Source organism: Moschus berezovskii, chromosome 1, assembly GCF_049115385.1.
Source record: "Moschus berezovskii isolate FMDL1 chromosome 1, NW_MosBer_1.0, whole genome shotgun sequence".
Taxonomy (NCBI): domain Eukaryota; kingdom Metazoa; phylum Chordata; class Mammalia; order Artiodactyla; family Moschidae; genus Moschus; species Moschus berezovskii.
In genome coordinates, this window is record NC_142460.1 from 79,737,628 (window position 1) to 79,759,923 (window position 22,296).

General features: G+C 39.2%; 1 protein-coding gene across 15 annotated transcripts in view; it reads left to right on the forward strand.

Annotated features, from left to right (window-relative positions):
* The window catches only part of GRAMD1C (GRAM domain containing 1C), a 110,882-nt gene that overhangs the window by 39,223 nt on the left and 49,363 nt on the right, over window positions 1–22,296 (forward strand). The window contains exon 1 of one of the 15 annotated variants that reach the window (XM_055427487.2): window positions 19,256–19,591. The exons of 13 other annotated variants lie outside the window; for them this stretch is intronic. The gene's annotated coding sequence lies outside the window, so the exon portion shown is untranslated. Of the gene's footprint in view, window positions 1–19,255; window positions 19,592–22,296 lie in introns of those variants that run through there. One more of the 15 variants, XM_088837105.1, reaches the window with a different exon arrangement.

Below are 22,296 nucleotides of genomic sequence, written 5' to 3' on the forward strand. Positions count from 1 at the left end.
CAAAACACTTCCAGGTACAGTACAAAGAACTTTTCCCCTGGAAACTATTTGAGAATAAGTTGTCACTCTGAAGCCGTATCATCCCAGACATCACCCCAAATAGTCTAGCATGTATTTCCATCAAAGACATTCTCCTACCTAACCACTGCATGACCATCAAATTCAAGAATTTAGTATTGATCATTGTCACTGCTGAGTTCTCAAACCTGTTTCAGTTTCCTCTATTATCCCAATAATATCCTTTATAGCAAATAGACTCAGTTCAGAAATGCATATTACATTTAGTTATCAAGGTCTTTAATTTCCATATTCTAAACTAATCTCTTCGGAGAAGGCAATGGCAAGCCACTCCAGTACTCTTGCCTAGAAAATCCCATGGATGGAGGAGACTGGTAGGCTGCAGTCCATGGGGTCACTAAGGGTCGGACACGACTGAGCGACTTCACTTTCACTTTTCACTTTCACACATTGGAGAAGGAAATGGCAACCCACTCCAGTGTTCTTGCCTGGAGAATCCCAGGGACGGGGGAGCCTGGTGGGCTTCCGTCTATGGGGTCACACAGAGTCGGACACGACTGAAGTGACTTAGCAGCAGCAGCAGCAGCAAACTAATCTCTTAGTTGTTCCTTGATTTTTGTGCCGTTGACACTTCTAAAGATTATATTAATGGGTACGTTATTTTGTAGGATATCCCTCACTTGTGTTTGTCTGGTGTTTTCTTATGATAAAGTTTAAGTTTTGCAATTTTGGCAGAAATAACACAGAAGTTCAAAGAAGGCAATGGCAACCCACTCCAGTACTCTTGCCTGGGAAATCCCATGGACGGAGGAGCCTGGTAGGCTACAGTTCATGGGGTTGCAAAGAGTCGGACATAACTGACCGACTTCACTTTCACTTTTCACTTTCATGCACTGGAGAAGGAAATGGCAACCCACTCCAGTGTTCTTGCCTGGAGAATCCCAGGGACGGGAGCCTGGTGGGCTGCTGACTATGGGGTCGCACAGAGTCAGACACGACTGATGTGACTTAGCAGCAGCACAGAAGTTATTCTCTGTTCTTTCTATTGCATCCTCTCAGGTGGTGGGGCTTCTTAAGTGGCGCTTGTGGTAAAGAACCTGCCTGCAGTGCAGGAGACAAAAGAGGCATGGGTTGGATCCCTGGGTCAGGAAGATCCCTGGAGTAGGAAAAGACAACCCACTCTAGTATTCTTGCCTGGCAAATTCAATGGACAGAGGACCCTGGTGGACTATAGTCCATGGGCCACAATTAAACAACTGAACACAAACACACACACACACCTTGCTGTTGATATTCTTGATATATCACTTTGATCACTTAAATAAGATGGTGTAAATAAGACTTTACTGTACAGTTAGTCTGTTTTCCTTTGTAATTATGTTTTGTAGTAAGCTACTTTGAAACTATGTGAATATACAATTCCTCATCAAATTCATTCATTTATTTACTCATTATCAGTGTGACCTCATAATGTCTTATTTTAGTTCCGTTCCATCGCTCAGTCATGTCCGACTCTTTGCGACCCCGTGGACTGTAGCCTACCAGGCTTCTCCGTCCATGGGATTCTCCAGGCAAGAATACTGGAGTGGGTTACTGTTTACTTCTCCAGGGGATCTTCCCGACTCAGGGATTGAACCCGGTCTCCCGCATTGGAGGCAGACGCTTTAACCTCTGAGCCACCAGGGAAGCCCCTTATTTTAGTTAATAAGTTATAATCCATGGCTATCATTATTTATTTTAATACTCCAGTTGTCCCAAGTTTGGTCAGTGGGAGCCCCTCAAACTGGCTCTAGTATCCTTTTGACTGTTTTCAGCATTATTTGAGCATTTCTTTGCTTTTTAGCACAAGATGTTACAGGCTTTCCCCATCTCAGTCCTGGAATCAACCAGGGCAGGAGAGCCCAGTAGTCCTGGCTCCCAGGCTCTTGAGTGCAGACTCAGTAGTTGTGGTACATGGGCTTAGTTGCTCTGTGGCATGTGGGATCTCCCCAGATCAGGGATCAAACCTGTGTCTCCTGCATTAACAGGCAGATTCTTTACCACTGAGCCACCAGAGAAGCCGTAAAATAAACTTATTCTTAATTGTACAGTTAATATATCTGATGAGGAAAAGTTATAAATTTCTCTATGGCAGAACAATCAAACTAAGTTAGAATTGAAACACATATAACACACCCCAGCATGTCCCCGTTTGGGATAGGCCTCTCCCAGTGTGCAGTGTACATCTAGAATCAACCTTTGAGGAGAATACACCTATTCTTCAGACACCAGTGTTGTAATTTTAAGATTAATATTTCTTTTTCCATCCCATACAGGGGTTCTCAGCAAGCTAAAGACTCGCTCTGTACATACATACTTGACCGAACATTTCTGATGAACTTTATAATTTAACCTGTTAATATGATGCATGATTCTTTGTCTAACTGCATCTCTAACTGCTGACTAGTGGAACAGTCTTCAGAAATTTCTGACTGTCTCTGGGTTATAATCTTCAGTTTGGCTTGAATAAATTTCTCTTTTTTTCTTGGCTTGATGGTTAATTAAATTTTTGTCCACATATGTATACGTTGCATTATTTGACAAAGTCATCAAACATTTCTGAAACTAACATCTTCCTTCCATGCTAATCTCATTGCCTTTTTAGAGGCAAACACTGTTATCAATTTGGTATGTATCTTTTCAGGGCTTCCCTGGTGGCCCAGTGGTAAAGAACCTGCCTTGCCAATGCAGGAGACTCAGGTTCAATCTCTGGGTTGAGAAGATTCCCTGGAAAAGGAAATAGCAACCCACTCCAGTATTCTTGCCTGGGAAATCCCATGGACAGAGGAGTGTAGTGGGCTACAGTCCACGGGATTGCATATATCTTTTCATACCTTTCCTTTGTATTTACATGTATAAATGTATATATACAAGCATATATATTTGCTTTGTTTTTAAAGTAAATGCTATCCTATATTTGTTGTCCTTCAGTTCTCCTTTCTTAAAAAAGGACTTAACATTATCTCTTGGAGTCACAGGTTAGCACATATAGATTGGCCTATCTCTGTTTATTAATGTGCTGTATAATATTTTGTAGAATGGATTTACCATGGTTTCCTAGAGAGTTAGTTCATTTCCATTGTTTTATTACAAACAGTACTGTGGTGAACAGTCTGACCATGCTTTCTTAAGCTCATGTGTGTCTGTTTCTCACATAGGTAATGGAATTTCAGGGTCAAACATTTAAATTTTCATAATAATAACAACAACTAGCATTTGCCAAATGTATAATACTTGTTCTAAATACTGTGTATTTTTACATTTTCTCTTTGGTTCTCACAGAAATTTGCTACCATAATTATTCTTATCATGTACATGAGGAGGCTAAAGAAAAGTGACTCCAAGTCATAGAACTAAGTGGTAGAGCCAAGGTATGAACCCAAATAGTTTAATTGCAGAGATCTAGGTCCTAACTAACTCGCTATTTTGATTCAGAGATCTCTTTTACATCATCATGGTGGGAAAACTACACTAATATTTATCTTACAGTGTGCTCTATTGTGTTAAGGAAAGGTTAATTGTGGTACTGTTAGTTGTTTTTGTTTCTAGCATATGTTCTGTGCCCCAGCAACTTAGAGATATCATTATCCAGAACTCCTCCCAAATTAAGGTTCCTGTTATTATTATTTTGGCTGAACTGCATGGCTTGTGGGATCTCACTTCCCTGACCAGGGACTGAACCCAGGCCATGGTTGTGAAAGCCTGGAATCCTAACCGCTAGGCCACCAGGTTATTATTGAAGCAAGATTTATTAATAGATTAAGTTGGATATTTACCAGGTTATAGAACAAGCTTTAATAAATCCAAAAGAATTGCAATAATGCAAAATGTGTTCTCTAATCACAGTGGAATGAAATTAGAATTCGGTAATAGAAGGAAATTTGGGAAGCTCACAAAAAAATGGGTATTAAGCATAATATTTGTACAAAGCCAATGAGTGAAAGAAGAAATCACAAGGAAAATTAGAAAATATTTTGAGTAAATGGAAAGAGAAACACAGCATATGAAAACTTATGAGACACAGCTAAAGCAGTGCCTAAGAGGGAGATTTACAACTATAAACACCTACATTGAAAAAGAAGAGTGATCTCAAATCAATAACTTTCCAGCTTAAGAAATTAGAAAAAAGAGGAAACTAAACACAGATCAAATAGAAGCAAGGAAACAGTAAAGATTAGAATAAAAATGAATGGAATAAAGAATGGAAAAATAATGTTAATTAAAAGAACCATAAATTCTTTATTTGAAAAGAGCACCAAAATTGACAAACCTTTAGCTAGGTTACCCAAGAAAAAAGATTAAAATTATTATGTTCAGAAGTGAAAGTGGTAACATTACTACTAACCTTACAAAAATAAATGGTTTATAAATTAATTAACAAGGCAAACCATTCAATATTACAGTAAATCCAGGCCTATGCCCCAACCAGTAATGCTGAAGAAGCCGAAATTGAATGGTTCTATGAAGACCTATAAGACCTTTTAGAACTAACACCCAAAAAAGATGTCCTTTTCATTATAGGGGACTGGAATGCAAAAGTAGGAAGTCAAGAAACACCTGGAGTAACAGACAAATTTGGCCTTGGAGCATGGAATGAAGCAGGGCAAAGGCTAATAGAGTTTTGCCAAGAGAACGCACTGGTCATAGCAAACACCCTCTTCCAACAACACGAGAGAAGACTCTACACATGGACATCACCAGATGGTCAACACCGAAATCAGATTGATTATATTCTTTGCAGCCAAAGATGGAGAAGCTAGCAAAAACAAGACCAGGAGCTGACTGTGGCTCAGATCATGAACTCCTTATTGCCAAATTCAGACTGAAATTGAAGAAAGTAGGGAAAACCACTAGACCATTCAGATATGACCTAAATCAGATCCCTTATGATTATACAGTGGAAGTGAGAAGTAGATTTAAGGGACTAGATCTGATTGATAGGGTGCCTGATGAACTATGGACGGAGGTTCGTGACATTGTATAGGAGACAGGGACCAAGACCATCCCCATGGAAAAGAAATGCAAAAAAGCAAAATGGCTGTCTGAGGAGGCCTTACAAATAGCTGTGAAAAGAAGAGAAGCAAAAAGCAAAGGAGAAAAGGAAAGATATAAGCATCTGAATGCAGAGTTCCAAAGAATAGCAAGGAGAGATAAGAAAGCCTTCCTCAGCTTTCAATGCAAAGAAATAGAGGAAAACAACAGAATAGGAAAGACAAGAAAATCAGAGATACCAAGAGAACATTTCATGCAAAGATGGGCTCGATAAAGGACAGAAATGGTATGGACCTAACAGAAGCAGAAGATATTAAGAAGAGGTGGCAAGAATACACAGAAAAACTGTACAAAAAAGATCTTCACAACCAAGATAATCACGATGGTGTGATCACCCACCTAGAGCCAGACATCCTGGAAAGTGAAGTCAAGTGGGCCTTAGAAAGCATCACTACGAACAAAGCTAGTGGAGGTGATGGAATTCCAATTGAGCTATTTCAAATCCTGAAAGATGATTCTGTGAAAGTGCTGCACTCAATATGCCAGCAAATTTGGAAAACTCAGCAGTGGCCACAGGACTGGAAAAGGTCAGTCTTCATCTCAATCCCAAAGAAAGGCAATGCCAAAGAATGCTCAAACTACCACACAGTTGCACTCATCTCACACGCTAGTCAAGTCATGCTCAAAATTCTCCAAGCCAGGCTTCAGCAATACGTGAACCGTGAACTTCCAGATGTTCAAGCTGGTTTTAGAAAAGGCAGAGGAACCAGAGATCAAATTGCCAACATCTGCTGGATTTTGGAAAAAGCAAGAGAGTTCCAGAAAAAACATCTATTTCTGCTTCATTGACTATGCCAAAGCCTTTGACTGTGTTGATCACAATAAACTGTGGAACATTCTGAAAGAGATGGGAATCCCAGACCACCTGACCTGCCTCTTGAGAAACCTGTATGCAGGTCAGGAAGCAACAGTTAGAACTGGACATGGAACAACAGACTAGTTCCAAATAGGAGAAGGAGAACGTCAAGGTTGTATATTGTCACCCTGCTTATTTAACTTATATGCAGAGTACATCATGAGGAACACTGGGCTGGAAGAAGCACAAGCTGGAATCAAGATTGCTGGGAGAAATATCAGTAACCTCAGATATGCAGATGACGCCACTCTTATGGCAGAAAGTGAAGAGGAACTCAACAGCCTCTTGATGAAAGTGAAAGAGGAGAGTGAGAAAGTTGGCTTGAAGCTCAACATTCAGAAAACGAAGATCATGGCATCTGGCCCCATCACTTCATGGGAAATAGATGGGGAAATAGTGGAAACAGTGTCAGACTTCAGTTTTTGGGCTCCAAAATCACTGCAGATGCTGATTGCAGCCATGAAATTAAAAGACGCTTACTCCTTGGAAGGAAAGTTATGACCAACCTAGATATCATATTAAAAAGCAGAGACATTACTTTGCCAACCAAGCTCCGTCTAGTCAAGGCTATGTTTTTTCCCATGGTCATGTATGGATGTGAGAATTGGACTGTGAAGAAAGCTGATCACTGAAGAATTGATGCTTTTGAACTGTTGTGTTGGAGAAGACTCTTGAGAGTCCCTTGGACTGCAAGGAGATCCAACCAGTCCATTCTAAAGGAGGTCAGTCCTGGGTGTTCACTGGAAGGACTGATGCTAAAGCTGAAACTCCAAAACTTTGGCCATCTCATGCGAAGAGTTGACTCACTGGAAAAGACTCTGATCCTGGGAGGGATTGGGGGCAGGAGGAGAAGGGGATGACAGAGAATGAGATGGCTGATGGCATCATTGACTCGATGTACATGAGTCTGAGTGAATTCCGGGAGTTGGTGATGGACAGGGAGACCTGGCGTGCTGTGATTCATGGGGTCGCAAAGAGTCAGACACGACTGAGCGACTGAACTGAACTGAAACAAAATGGACAAATACCTAGAAAATCGCAAACTATTGAAACTGACTCAATCAGAAATAGAAAATCTGAATAGACCTATAACTAGGAAAGAGATTGAATTAGTAATCAAAAATCTACCAACAGAGAAAAACTCAGGCCCAGATGGCTTCATTGATGAATCTGTCAAATGTTACAGTAGAATTAATACCAATCTGTCACAAAACATTCCAAACAGGAGTTCCCAACTCTCTCTATGAAGGCAGCATTATTACCATGATACCAAAACCAGACAAAGAACATCACAAGAAAACTACAGACCAATATTTATGTTCATTATATCTATGAATGTAGAAACAAAAATCCTCAAGAAAATTTAACAAGTAAAAATCAGCAACATATAAAAAGATTTTATACCATAATTTATACAAGGTTGTTCAACACATGAAAATTAATCAATGTAATGCACTGTTAGTAGAATAGAGGACAAAAAACATGATCATGTCAATCAGTACAGCAAAAATTTTTGACAAAATACAACATCCTTTCATTATTTAAAATAAAAACAAAACAAGCTAGGCTAGCAAGGAATTTCATCAGTTGGATTAAGTTCATAGCCACATATTTACTGGTGAGAGACTAATCATTCCCCTTCAAGACAAGGATGTCCTTTCTTGCCACTTATATCCAACATTGTATTGAAGGTTCTAGCTAGGAAAATTAGACAAGGGAAAAAGTAAAAGACATCTACTTTAAAAATGAAGAAATAAAACTATCTCCATTGACAGACGACATGTTTTTCTATATATAAAATCCCAAGAAAACCAATAAAAATGTGCTAGAACCAATAAATAGATTCAACAATTGTTGGAAGAAATTAAAGGCCACTTAAAACACTTAAGTAAAAGAAAAGAATCTCATGCTCATGGATTCAGTTCAGTTCAGTTCAGTTCAGTCGCTCAGTCGTGTCCGACTCTTTGTGACCCCATGAATCACAGCACGCCAGGCCTCCCTGTCCATCACCAACTCCCGGAGTTCACTCAAGCTCATGGATTAGATAACTTAATATTGCTAGGATGACAGTACTCCACAAGTTAATCTGCAGATTTAATACAGTCCCTATCAGAATCCCAACTGGCATTTTTATAGAAATTGACAAGTGGATCCTAAAATTCACATGGAAATATAAGTTACCCAGAATAACAAAAACAATCTTGAAAAAGAACAAATTTGGATGAATTAGTCTGTTAGGTCTGCCATGACAAAATGCCATCAACTGAACAGCTTAAACAACAGAAATTTATTTTCTTCGAGTTTTAGAATCCAAAGGCCCCCATCTGCAAATACCATTACTTTGGGAGTTGGGGCTTCAACATATGGATTGTAGGTGGACACAATTCAGACTAGAGCAACCTCATTTAACTTAAATTTTCTCCTAAAATCTCTATATCCAAGTATAGCCGTATTGGGGGTTAGAGTTTCAGCATGTGAATTGGGGGAGTACAGTTAGGTTCATAACACTAGAAGACATGCTTCTTGATTTCAATGTTTACTACAAACCAGTAATCAAGGCAGTATACCTACTGGCAGAAGTCTAGACATGCAAATTAATGTTATAGAATTGAGAATCTAGAAATCTTAAAATTATCAATCATAAATTGATTTTTTATAAGGGTGCCAAAACAGTTCAGTGAGGAAAGAATAGTGCTGGATTCACCAAATGGTTTGCTGTTGTAATAACTAGATATCAACATGCAAAAGAGTGAATTTTAACCCCTATATCATATCATATACAAAAATTAAGTCAAAATGGATCATAGGCTTACATGCAGGTCTAAAAGTATAAAATTATCAGAAGAAACTCTAGGTGTAAATACTCATGACCTTTTGGATTAGACAGTGGTTTCTTAGCTAAGACATCAAAAGCTCAAGTGACAAGACTTCCCTGGTGGTCCAGTGGTGAAGGCTCCACGCTTCCAATGCAGAGGGCGTGGGTTTGACCCCTGGTCAGGAAGCTAAGATCCAACATGCTGCATGGCCAAAATGCTCAAGTTACAATAGAAAAAAATAGATAAATTCAATTTCATCAAAATTAAAAGCTTTTGTGTTTGATGGGGCCCATCGTGAAAGGGAAAAGACAACTAACTCATAGATTGGGAGAAAACATGTGCAAGTTATATATCTGAGGAGGTATTTTTATCCAGAATACATGAAGAACTCTTACAACTCAACAGGAAAAAGACAAATAGCCAAGTGGAAAATGGGCAAAGGTTTTGAGTAGTAATTTCTCCAAAGAACATATGCAAATGACCAAGTACATGCAAAGATGCTTAGGGTCATTAGCTATTAGAGAAACATACATCAAAACTACAATGAGATATACCACTTCACACCCACTGAGATGGCTAAAATAAAAAGACAGACATTAACAAATGTTAAACATATGGTTAACCTGGAGCCCTCATGCATTGCTGGTGGCATTGTAAAACTTTGAAATGTTTGAAATACAGTTTGGCAGTTCCTCAAAATGTTGAATATAGAGCTACCATGTGACCCAGCAATTCCATTTCTGGGTTAATGCAAGAAAATTGAAAGCATATGGTTCACACAGAAACTTGCAATCAAATATTCATAGCATTATTCATAGTGGCCAAAAAGTGGAAATATCAACAGATGAAAAATATACAAAATATATATATATATTCATACAACGGAATATTATTTAGCAATAAAAAGGAGTGAAGTAAGGATACGTGGTAAAACATGTAAACCTTGAAACATTATGCTATGTGAACAAAGCCAGTCCTAAATGAACACATATTGTATAATTCTATTTTTTTTATGTGCAAGATGTTCACCATAGCATTGTTTATATAACAAAGAGCCAATAACAGGGTAAAGACTGAATTATTACACAATCATCTGAATTAATTATTTGCAGTCTGAAATATATGCAAATGATTTCATATTTTTTACTTTAAAAGTATTTCAGGATTTTACAGTACAGGGAAATAATAGCCATTATTTTGTAATAACTTTAAATGGAGTATATAACCTAGAACAATATTGAATCACTATGTTGTACACCTGAAACTAATATGTTGGGTATGCTGCAAAGTTCATTTGGGTTTTTCCACAAACTGCTGCTGCTAAGTCGCTTCAGTCGTGTCCAACTCTGTGCAACCGCATAGATGGCAGCCCACCAGGCTCCTCTGTCCCTGGAATTCTCCAGGCAAGAACACTGGAGTGGGTTGCCATTTCCTTTTCCTGTATGATTCTATTTTAATTAAATGTCCAGAACAGGCAAATTCATAGAAGTTGAAAATAAATTTGTTGCTAGGGAGAGGGAGGAATGTGGAGTGACTGCTAATGAATTTGGATATCTTTTCAGGTTGATGAAACTTTCTAAAGTTAGTAGTGATAGTTGTACAACTCAGGATATGCTAAATACTACTGATATGTATTCTTTTAGAAAAGTGAATGTAATCGTATGTGAATATTAGCTCAGTAGAACTGTTATTTTTTATTTTTTGACAGGTATTTATTTCTCTGTAGCCGTTATTTTGTAATAACGTTAAAAATATTTTATTTTATATTGAAGTATATTGATTTTTAATGTTGTGTTAGTTTTGGGTATACTGCAAAGTGGTTTAGTTATACATGTACATATATCTCGGCTTTCCTGGTGACTCAGATGGTAAAGAATCTGCCTGCAGTGTGGGAGACCTGGTTTCGATCCCTGGGTTGGGAAGATCCCCTGGAAGAGGGCGTGGCAACCTACTCCGGTATTCTGGCCTGGAGAATCCCCATTGTCAGAGGTGCCTGGCAGGCTACAGTCCATGGGGTCACAAAGAGTTGGACATGACGGAGTGACTAAGCACAGCGCAGCAATGGATATATTTGTTCTTTTTCAACTTCCTTTCCATATAGGCTATTACAGAGTATTGAGGAGTGTTCCCTGTGCTATATAGCATGTCTTTGTTGATTGTCTCTTTTATATATAGTGATGTATATCTGTTAATCCCAAACTTCCAATTTATCCCCTCTGCGCCACCTTTCCCCTTTGTGAAACATGTTTGTTTTCTAAATCTGTGCCTCTGTTTCTAAGTTCATTTGTATCATTTCTCTAGATTCCACATATAAGTGATATCATGTGATGTTTGTCTTTGACTTCACTTTGTGTGATAATCTTTAGGTCCATCCATGTTGCTGCAAATGGCATTATTTCATTCTTTTTTATGCCTGAGTAACATGGCAGAAAGTGAAGAGGAACTAAAAATCCTCTTGATGAAAGTGAAAGAGGAGAGTGAAAAAATTGGCTTGAAGCTCAACATTCAGAAAACTAAGATCATGGCATCTGGTCCCATCACTTCATGGGAAATAGATGCGGAAACAGTGTCAGATTTTATTTTTTTGGGCTCCAAAGTCACTGCAGATGCTAATTGCAGCCAGGAAATTAAAAGACACTTACTCCTTGGAACGAAAGTTATGACCAACCTAGATAGCATGTTAAAAAGCAGAGACATTACTTTGCCAACCAAGGTCCATCTGGTCAGGGCTATGGTTTTTCCTGTGGTCATGTATGGATGTAAGAGTTGGACTGTGAAGAAAGCTGATCGCCGAAGAATTGATGCTTTTGAACTGTGGTGTTGGAGAAGACTCTTGGGAGTCCCTTGGACTGCAAGGAGATCCAACCAGTCCATTCTAAAGGAGGTCAGTCCTGGATGTTCATTGGAAGGACTGATGCTAAAGCTGAAACTCCAATACTTTGGCCACCTCCTGCGAAGAGTTGACTCACTGGAAAAGTCTCTGTTGCTGGGAGGGATTGGGGGCGGGAGGAGAAGGGGACGACAGAGAATGAGATGGCTGGATGGCATCACTGACTCGATGGACATGAGTTTGAGTGAACTCCGGGAGTTGGTGATGGACAGGGAGGCCTGGCGTGCTGTGATTCATGGGGTTGCAGAGTCAGACATGACTGAGAGACTGAACTGAACTGAAAATTCCATTATATGTATGTACCACATCTTCTTTATCCATTCATCTGTTGATGGACGTTTAGGTTGCTTCCATATCTTAGCTATTGTAAATAGTGCTGCAGTGAACATTGGGGTGCATGTATATTTTCGAATTATGGTTTTCTCTGGATATATGCCCAGTAGTGGAATTGCTGGATCATATGGTAGCTCTATTTTTAGTTTTTTTAAGGAACCTCCCTACTGTATGCTTTTAGAAAAGTGAATTTTATGATATGTAAATTATAGCTCAGTAAAGCTGTTATTTAAAAAATATATATGGCTTGAAAGAAGAGTAGAGATTTCCAGATTATAAGAAAAGCTCCTTCTTTGCAGCAGGAGTTTAAGCACCACTGTCAGAAACCTTCCCTCCTCTCCTCCCCACCACCCAGCTAAGCCCCTCACTAGAGTGCTCTTAGGATTGAAGAGCTTCTGATTTTTCAGGCAGCTGCTGAGGTCTGGATCTTTCAAACAGTGCTCTGCTTGAATGCTCTCCCTTTCCCTGAATGCTGGGGGACTCAAAGTGACCTGGAAGTCAGGAGATGGAGAGAGAGGAGAGAAGTGGTAGGGGTGGGGGCGGGGAATCTTGTCAAACCCAGCCCCTCCTCCCTCCTTAAGGGAAAAGACAAGGTGGGCAGGGCAGCCTCAAGGTCCCTCCTCCCACCCCCTTAAGTCTGTATTGTCGTTTAGGTGTCCAGTCTCCCCGGAGCCCCATGCCCATGCTTCTACCTGGGAGATGCTTAGGGTGGAGGGCCCAAGGATGCTGGATCCCGAGGTGCTGGCAACCACCTGGGGAGAGCACCAAGTGAATGCAGTTAGCCCCAATCATGGGCAACTCCACTCTGCCCTTCCACGTCCTGCTGCTGGAAGGCCCCACCTCACCTCCAGGGCTGCTGTTACTGGCAGGGGCTGAAAACTCCAGCATTGCCCTAGGGACATAGCGTGGTAAACCCTGCCCCCCACATACCGAGTGTTTTCCGAGTGCACTCCCTCATTCTGACAAGGAGCCTGAGACTGCCACTGTAGTTTGTGTTTGTTACGCCCTGGGTCTGCGCGTCCTCTCCAAATCACTTTTGCACTTATCACATGCAGGTGAGTTGGGATGCATCCTCACGGAAACAAATACCTCCAGGAAAATTATAAAGTTCAGGTTTACAGAAGAGCTGGGAGAAACTGAGATCTGAAATTTAATGGTCAAAGGGAAAAAAAAAAAACTCTTTGAAGTGGGTGAAAGAGAGGGACTTGCAGAATACTTCTGACGCCATCATAACCAAGTAACATTTTTCTATGGGCTGCAAGTAAAAGCTAACTCTTTTTGAAAACTTCCTGATGTCACCTGTGTTTTGATGTGTCCATGAGGAATATCACCATCTTTAATGTAGTTATGCCTTTCACATCTTTGCATTGCGTGGTTATCTTTAATATTGAACATGCAACTCCATTTCAAGTGGACAGTATACTCTCATTTAAAAGGATTTTTTTTTGGCTATATACCACATGGCTTATGGGATCTTAGTTCCCTGACCAGGAATTGAACTTGTACCCTCAGCAGTGAAAGCACAGAGTCCTAACCACTAGACCACCAGGAAATATCCCTATACTCTCATTTTAATAAAGAGAATGGTTACTGTTTCTGGTCTATAATATGACAAAAATCAGTGTTTATACAGGTATGTTAAATACTATACACAACTTAATGAAAGTTGAAGGTGAGATCCTAGTTTTAAAGCTGTCCTAATCTGGAGAATTCACTGAGAGAAGGAATTAGAAAACAGAATCAACAACATAGCTACTCTTCCTGTACTCTCTTAGTGATCTTTGAAGAACAGTCCTTTTTAACATTTTAATATCTATAGCAATAATAGTAACTGTCACTTAGGAAGTATTAGGTGCCAGGCATAGGACTAGGTGCTAGATACAGTCTTAGTGTTATCCATAATTTTATAAGCCATAATTATCTTCTAGTTTTTTAAGGTGATAAGCCACATTGGTTAGATTCGTTGATCTTTTTTAATCCTATATTTAAAAAGAGAAGGTAAAAACCCAAATCCATAAATTATATAGGCTAACTACAAAATTCTAGAAAAATCACAAGTAATTTGAATAATAAATTTTGTGTATATTCAAATTATTTTTAGATAAAGTTCAGAATATTATAATCATATTTACTTGTAATTCGGGAATTTGAAAGTGAAATAAGTGTTATTTTTATTTACTTTTGTTTAAGAAAGCCTTAAAGCATATAAATCTAGATAAAAGATTACTCCATTAGGATTGATTAAGACAACAGGATGGTTTTAAATTTCTCTCTCTGTGTGTATGTCATGTATGTGTGTATTTAAATTTCTCCAGTAAGATAAATCTACAAGAGGGGAAAAAAGCTTGAGGAAGATATGGTGCCTTTGAGAAAGAAAGTTTTTAAAAGTACATTTTTTCCCCTTTCATACAGTTCCTCTGATGCTTTCCTTCAGAAAGGGCAGTTTATTTCAGATATTTGACTTAGTTTACTTACTGTAAGTCTCTAGTGTTTAGACACGGGTCTAAATTGTCACCATGTCATTCATGCTGTAATTGATAGCACTTCAGCTTAGTTCACAACCTTTGAGTTTAGCACCTTCTTGAAGACAGCATACTGAGTGGTTGGGATTTGTGAGGCCAGAAGACAGTGACAGCTCCCTTCTGGGATACAAACAATTGGTGTTTTCTATATTTTTTAGAGAACCCCAGCCTTCCCCCCACTCTGCTGCTGCTGCTGCTGCTCAGTCGCTCCAGCCGTGTCCAACTCTGTGCAACTGCATAGACGGCAGCCCACCAGGCTCCCCCATCCCTGGGACTCTCCAGGCAAGAATACTGGAGTGGGTTGCCATTTCCTTCTCCAATGCATGAAAGTGAAAAGTGAAAGTGAAGTCGCTCAGTCGTGTCCGACTCTTAGCGACCCCATGGGCTGCAGCCCACCAGGCTCCTCCGTCCATGGGATTTTCCAGGCAAGAGTACTGGAGTGGGGTGCTATTGCCTTCTCTGTCCCCCCACTCTAGTCCTCCACTATTTGGTTGAGGTTAAGCTGCTCGCCCTTCCATGTTTTGTGTCAGAGCCAGACCACCAAATCTAAAATCTTATTTAGAGACATTATGATCTGGCCCTAGCCCACCACAACATCATTACTATTTTTATGTTTCTAGTGATATTATCATATTGTTAGATTTAGGATTACTGATACTATTAATATAGGCAGAATGTGTACAGAAATCAAACTGTTCTTTTTGCACTGTTTTTCCTTTGAGAGACGTAACAGTGATGTCTCTTGTGAGCGCATGGGGCTATTGGGAAGCTCACTCTCCATGGAAATTTAAGAGTACATACTAAGATTGAGGTTATTGGTTATCAATAACCTCAGACATGCATATGACACCACACTTAGGGGAGGAAACGAAGAAGACCTAAAGAGCTTCTTGATGAAAGTGAAGGAAGAGAGTGAAAAAGTTGGCTTAAAACTCAACATTCATAAAACTAAGATCATGGTATCTGGTCCCATCACTTCATGGCAAATAGATGGGGAAACAATGGAAACAGTGACAGACTTTATTTTCTTGGGCTTCAAAATCACTGCAGATGGTGACTGCAGCCATGAAATTAAAAGACACTTGCTCCTTGCAAGAAAAGTTATGCCCAACCTAGACAGCATATTAAAAAGCAGAGACATTACATTGCCAAGAAAGGTCCACCTGTTCAAAGCTTTGGTTTTTCCAGTGGTCATGTATGTATGTGAGAGTTGGCCTATAAGGAAATCTGAGTGCCGAAAAATTGATGCTTTTGAACTGTGGTGTTGGAGAAGACTCTTGAGAGTCCCTTGGACCGCAAGGAGATCAAACCAGTCCATCCTAAGGAAATCAGTCCTGAATATTCATCAGAAGGGCTGATGTTGAAGCTGAAACTCTAATATTTGTCCACCTGATGCGAAGAACTGACTCATTGGAAAAGACCCTGATGTTGGGAAAGATTGAAGGCAGGAGAAGGGGACAAGAGAGGATGAGTTGTTTGGATGGTATCACTGACTCTATGGATGTGAGTTTGAGTAAGCTCTGGGAGTTGGTGGTGGACAGGGAAGTCTGTTGTGCTGCAGTCCATGGGGTCGCAAAGAGTTGGACATGACTGAGTGACTGAACTGAACTGAGCTAAGACTGTTTAAATCCAGGGCCTAATAGAGCAGAAATCTGCACTCATTTTAGATTCTAAGACCTGAAGAGACAGAATGGCTTTCAGGCTTATTCCCAAAGGCCAAAAGGAGGAGGAAGCATATGTCAGAATTAGGGATGAAGTGATGAGGATAGGTTTTCAATGTATGTGGACCCATCCTCTCCCAGTTTTGATACAAGTCACTCCAACTTCTATTGTGGGAATCTGTAATTGAAGGATGACCGTTGGGGGGAAAGTGGTTTAAAACAGTTGATTGAGGGCTTTCCTGAAGGTTCAGTGGTAAAGAATCCGTCTGCCAATGCAGGAGACATGGGTTTGATCCCTGATCTGGGAAGATCCCACATGCCGCTGAGCATCTAAGACTGTGCGCCACAATATTGAGCCTATTGGTCTAGAGACTGGGAGCCACAACAACTGAAGCCCAGATGCCGCAACTACTGAAGCTCGCACACCCTACAGCCTGTGATCCACAACAAGAGAAGCCACAGCAATTAGAAGCCTGTGGACTGCACCACGAGTAGCCCCTGCTTGCAGCAACTAGAGAAAGCCTGAGCAGCAGTGAAGACCCAGCACAGCCAAAAATGAAAAAATTATTAAAAAAAAAAACCCAAAAAACTGTTGATTACTTATGTTAGTATCTATAAAGGAAAAATATGTTGATCTGAAGGGGACTTGGCCAGACTTAGGCCAAGGACTTCGGACTTAGGCCAGAAAAGCAAAGTCACAGAGGTAGACTTTGACCACTGGAGGAGCGAACAGAGATGAGACAGAGGTGACTCATCAGGCTTCACCAGCATCACAGGTAGTTTTTCCCTTAAAAATTGGCTTTGTTCTGACTTCATGCTTATCATACAGATTGCCAATCCGACTTCCAAGGTATTCAGGTACCTGGATGGTAAGGATGAATGCCTTCTGAAGTCTCGAAAAGACTGTTCCCCTTCTGAGCATTAGTATATTTACTATGGAGCATGTGTGTGCAGCTTGTGAGTATAGCTGGTTTAAGTTAGATGCTTTAAGTGCCTCTCTAGGAAGTCAACAGTGCTGAGGTCATTCTCCAAATAGTGGTTAACTGATCAAGTTAGTGTCATCTTTGAGAAGAGTGCCATCCAGCTTCCTCTTGCAGACTCTTCAGCCTTATCAAACTTCTTATTCCTCCTTATGCCCCTCTCCAATGATTCTTCCTTTGGAAATTACTTGGAAATCTAGACGTTTTCTAGTAGTGTTAGAAATCTAATAAGATCTGTATTCAAACCTATCAGGAAAAAAATAAATGCAAGTTACTAAGTATTTTAGTCACATAGTCTATATAGTAACCTGGCAGTGTAGAAGTATTTGTCTGTTGTTCCCTCTTTGTTACCTTTCTGGTTGGCAGAACTCCTCCACCTATTTTCCCCTGGTCAGTGAAGTATAACTCCTCCTGACCAGTCACCCAAGCCAGAAACCTGGTGCATCCTTGTTTTCTTACCTCTTCTTTGCCAATGTGTCATGTCAGTCATCAAGACCCTCATCATTTCTAGCTTGAACCATTACAGTAGTCTCCTGAAGATCACTTTAAACACTCTAATCTGTCTTTCAGGTTGTTACCAAAGAAGTTGTCATTTTAAAAGTATATCTTTTAAAAACACACATCTGAAGTTGTTGCTTTTCTGTGTGTAAACTAGTAGGTGGCCTTTTATATTTAACATGGAATATAGGCTCTTCACACCTGGCTGCTTCCCCCTCCCCTAGAGACCCTTTCCTTCTTCCTCTCTGTGTTACCCTCCCCCTGCCCTCTCCAGTTATGGTCAGCCGGCCTGCCAGATTGCTTCACTCCTCTGCACACTTGAATTTGACATCCACAAGCTTGTCTTGATATTTCAGCAGCATTTCACACCGAGGTGCACTCCATCTATTTTGAAATGCCTTTTTCCCTTGATTTCCGTGTCATTCTTTATGAACTGCTTCCTCCTCTCTTGTATTTCTGTCCTTTTTCTGGGTACTCCTCTTCCACTCAGCCTTTGTGTGTCAGACTTTCTTCAGGTCCAGGCTTAGGTTCTGTTTTCCCTCTTAAACCTCCTGAGCTGTGCTCTGTATCCGGTCATTTACTATAAGGGATTTTTGTACTTGGCAAAAGTATATAAAGATCATTTACAGTACAGTTAATGTATGTTTTTCTCATAGCTCTTTGTTTACCGTGGTAGAGTAAAAATACTTATCTGTGGCTTAGGTCAATGAGAACTGCCATAATATGTCAAGAGCACTGGTTTTTGGGGAGTGGAAGCCCAGCCCATAATGAGCTCTCTTCAGTTTGAGCAAATAGTCTCTTCCAGTGTCACTTTGGTCCCTTATTCTGCTGTTGTATAAAATGATTAGATTTTAGCAACCCTGCCTCACCACCAAGAGGTTAATCCTTGCAGTTCATTAAGTAGCCTTTGACTCGTCACACTCTTTACTAGGTAAAAAGTGGAACAGCTAGGTAGAAATTAGGGCAAGATTTGGTCTATCATTTAGATTAAAATTTTTCTTCTGGGTAATAAATTAGAGCTGGTAGTTGAGACTCTGCATAGTGTTTACTCTAGTCGAGGTCCCTGCCAGGAAATTATTCTGAATAAAGTTAAAAATATTTCTAAAGGAAAGAATTATTGAGTAATCAAGATGTAAATGTCTGAGTGATGAAAAACGTGCTGACTGCTTCTTGGAACTGCTCCACCTGAAAAGCTCGTTCCTGACATTCCATTTACAATGCTCAAGAAATGAAATCCTTGATAGCTGTAAAGGGTTAATGCAGGAGTCTCATGGGGATGTGACTTAGCACTGAAGAAGTGGTATATGAAGAAGTGATGACATTGCCAGGATTGAATAGGAGGCATCAGCATGGAGAAGAAAATTTAACCCTTAATATATCTAGTATTTGACTTTAACAAAAAGATTAAGAGATTATTGCAGTAGGCATTTTATATAATAGAGCATAAACAAGATATTTTCATTTGCATTTTATTGTTTCTAATAGAGTTGTGGAACAGAAGAAATTGGGAACTGTCCCTTTAATAAAACCTTGTTTACCTACCCTCTTCTAGTAGGAGTGGCTTAGGAACCTGTAGAGTGAGGTTTAACTTCCAATTCTGCATTCTGACCGGCAGCCTAGAAAAGAGTGCTGGTGCTACAAACCAGGAAGTGACAAATAATGTGCTTTAAATTATAGTAGAGCTTGTCTTTTATAAGGAAAATTTATAACAAAACTAGAAGATTAAAGCAGTGATTTTACATAGTTGTCATTAAATGTTTGGAACTCTACTGTAGAGAAACCTTACAGTGTACTTAGAATACAAAGCTTTCAGGGCTAGAAACTGATCTGACTTTTGAGCCTTATCTGGTTACTGCTTGATTCGTCTTTATTTTGTTCAAGAACTCAGCAGACTAAACGGGGAGCCTTCCTCCCCATTGTTCCCAGGTAGGTGGTCAACTTTTGTTTAAGATTTAAATTTTCTTTAAGGCTACTTAACCCAGGTTCTGCTGCTGATTATTGAAAGAATTATGAATATCAGTCTGGGTATATGTTTTAGTGTTTGAATATTCAACATGGCTGTAAATAATCATTTTTGTGACTTTGTGCCAACTTTGTAGAAAAAGTAATTTTTAACAAATCTATAAGTGACAAATTAAATGAGTTCTATTTTGTTTTCTCTTAACCTTATACATTTGTATTGAATTAATAGATTAAAATATATTGAAGTTACTCTATTAACTTCCTGATAGTATCTGATGATGTATTTAAAACATTTATATATGTAGTCAAATAAAATTGTATTTTTATTGCTACTATTTTACTCATAAGTTTCATTTCTTTCACTCTTAGGAAGCTGTCAGAGTGTATAGCTCATTGTATATCTATTTGTTTTAGTTTGTTTTTGGAATATTTTGATACCTATAATTTCTGAACAGTTTTTATAAAAGCTTAATCTTCCATAAGTACATTGAAATATTGCTTGTTTCTCTTTATAAAGTTAACCATGCATTTTATGACATTGAAAGTGTTTCAAAGATAACATCTTTGGAATATATCAGTTATAATTATCAGAGCTAATTATCAGTATTAGCTAACTGCTATTGTAAAAAAAAAAAAGCTATTCACAAATGGTTCTTCTGGAGTGGGAGTCAGACAGGTTGGGGTACCTTTAGGATCAAGCCCAGTTGTTTACTTTCTCTACCACTAGTGATCCTTGTTATTTTTATTCTATGGACACTATGCTTCAAAAGCCTTTTTATCCACCAAATAAGTAGTGTATATTAAATAATAAAATGTTAGAACCTTATTGTATACTGTTTATTAGACATTCATTATTTTCAATGAGAGTTTCTTATCAGCCTGAGATAACCACTCTAGGTTAATAGAATTCAGCCCCAAACAAAGTAACCTGATATTTTACCCAGCTTGAATAACTTTATTGTAGGTAACTATTTGGATATTTTTGACTTTTTGAAATAATATCTGAAGTTTCAACAGCTACTCTTATGAAATGCTAGTCACCTGGGAACTAGCAGTCGAAAGTGCAGAAATTTTGTTCTTAATGTCTTTGAGTTTCCATGAAATGATGAAGGTCATCCAGTGTAACATAACAAACAAAGATACCAAAGCTACTAAACAGAGCGGATAAACAGAGGGAAAAAAAGGAAATGTGGAATTTGTTCTTGGGAACAGCTGGGAAGAATTCAAGATATCTGTATGTTTTGGCCCTGTAAAATCTCTATATTTATCCCTACTACTTCCTCACTTAAAATTTTTACTCCAAGTAGTTTGATACAGTGATTACTGACTTCAGAAAAAATATTGCTTGTGTTTTTCATGTATTTATTCTATATTTCTATGTAGACTTCCACTCCCCAATTTTTTAATTTCTCCATTTTTTCTATTTGTTGCATTCCTTCAGCTCAGCTGAAGACCCTTCTATAATGTGAAGCCTTTTCTGATCATCCTAAACCACACTAATGTTTCTTTCCTTTATCTTTCTATATCATGTTGATTCCATCAGTTCTTTAGTACGTAATAATGTTATAGTTTGTCCTATTTAACTTTTACTTAAAAGTTTCCCATGTTTTTTCAACTGTATTATAATAAGTTGTTAGAGAACAAGTAGGATATCATTTTTATCCTTTTTCGTATCCAGTGCAGTAATATACATTTGGTGTGCTTTAGTTGCTAACTTGTGTCTGACTCTTTTGTGACCCCGTGGACTGTAGCCCACCAGGCTCCTCTGTTTATGGAATTTTTCAGGCAAGATTACTGGAGTGGGTTGCCATTTCCTTCTCCAGAGAATCTTCCCTAAGCCAGGGATCAAACCTGCATCTCCTGCAATGCAGGCAGATTCTTTACCACTGAGCCACCTGTGTTGTCCTATACATTTAGTAGGTTCTAAATAAATATCTATTGAATGAGTGAGAGAAGTAAAGAATCTTGCCAGCAATTGCTTCATGTAATGCTGCCTCCCTGTACCTTGCTTAATTATGTAATTAACCATCTGTCAGTTCAATTCAGTTCAGTCGCTCAGTCGTGTCCGACTCTTTGCGACCCCATGAATCACAGCACGCTAGGCCTCCCTGTCTATCACCAACTCCCGGAGTTCACTCAAACTCATGTCCACCAAGTCGGTGATACCATCCAGCCATCTCATTCCCTGTCGTCCCCTTCTCCTCCCGCCCCCAATCCCTCCCAGCAACAGAGTCTTTTCCAGTGAGTCAACTCTTCGCATGAGGTGGTCAAAGTATTGGAGTTTCAGTTTTAGCATCAGTCCTTCCAATGAACACCCAGGACTGATGTCTAAAAATCAGACCATTGATTTCCATACTATTTTTGTTTTCCTTTGTAATACACGAGTTTTTTTTATATTAGATTATTTAACCCTGATGGACTTAACAGAAACAGAAGATATTAAGAAGAGGTGACAAGAATACACAGAAGAACTGTAGAAAAAAGGTCTTAATGACCCAGATAACCATGGTGGTGTGGTCACTCACTAGAACCAGACATCCTAGAGTATGAAGTCAAGTGGGCCTTAGGAAGCATTACAAAGAACAAAGCTGATGTAGGTGATGGAATCCCAGCTGAGCTATTTCAAATCCTAAAAGATGATGTTGTGAAAGTGCTGCACTCAATATGCC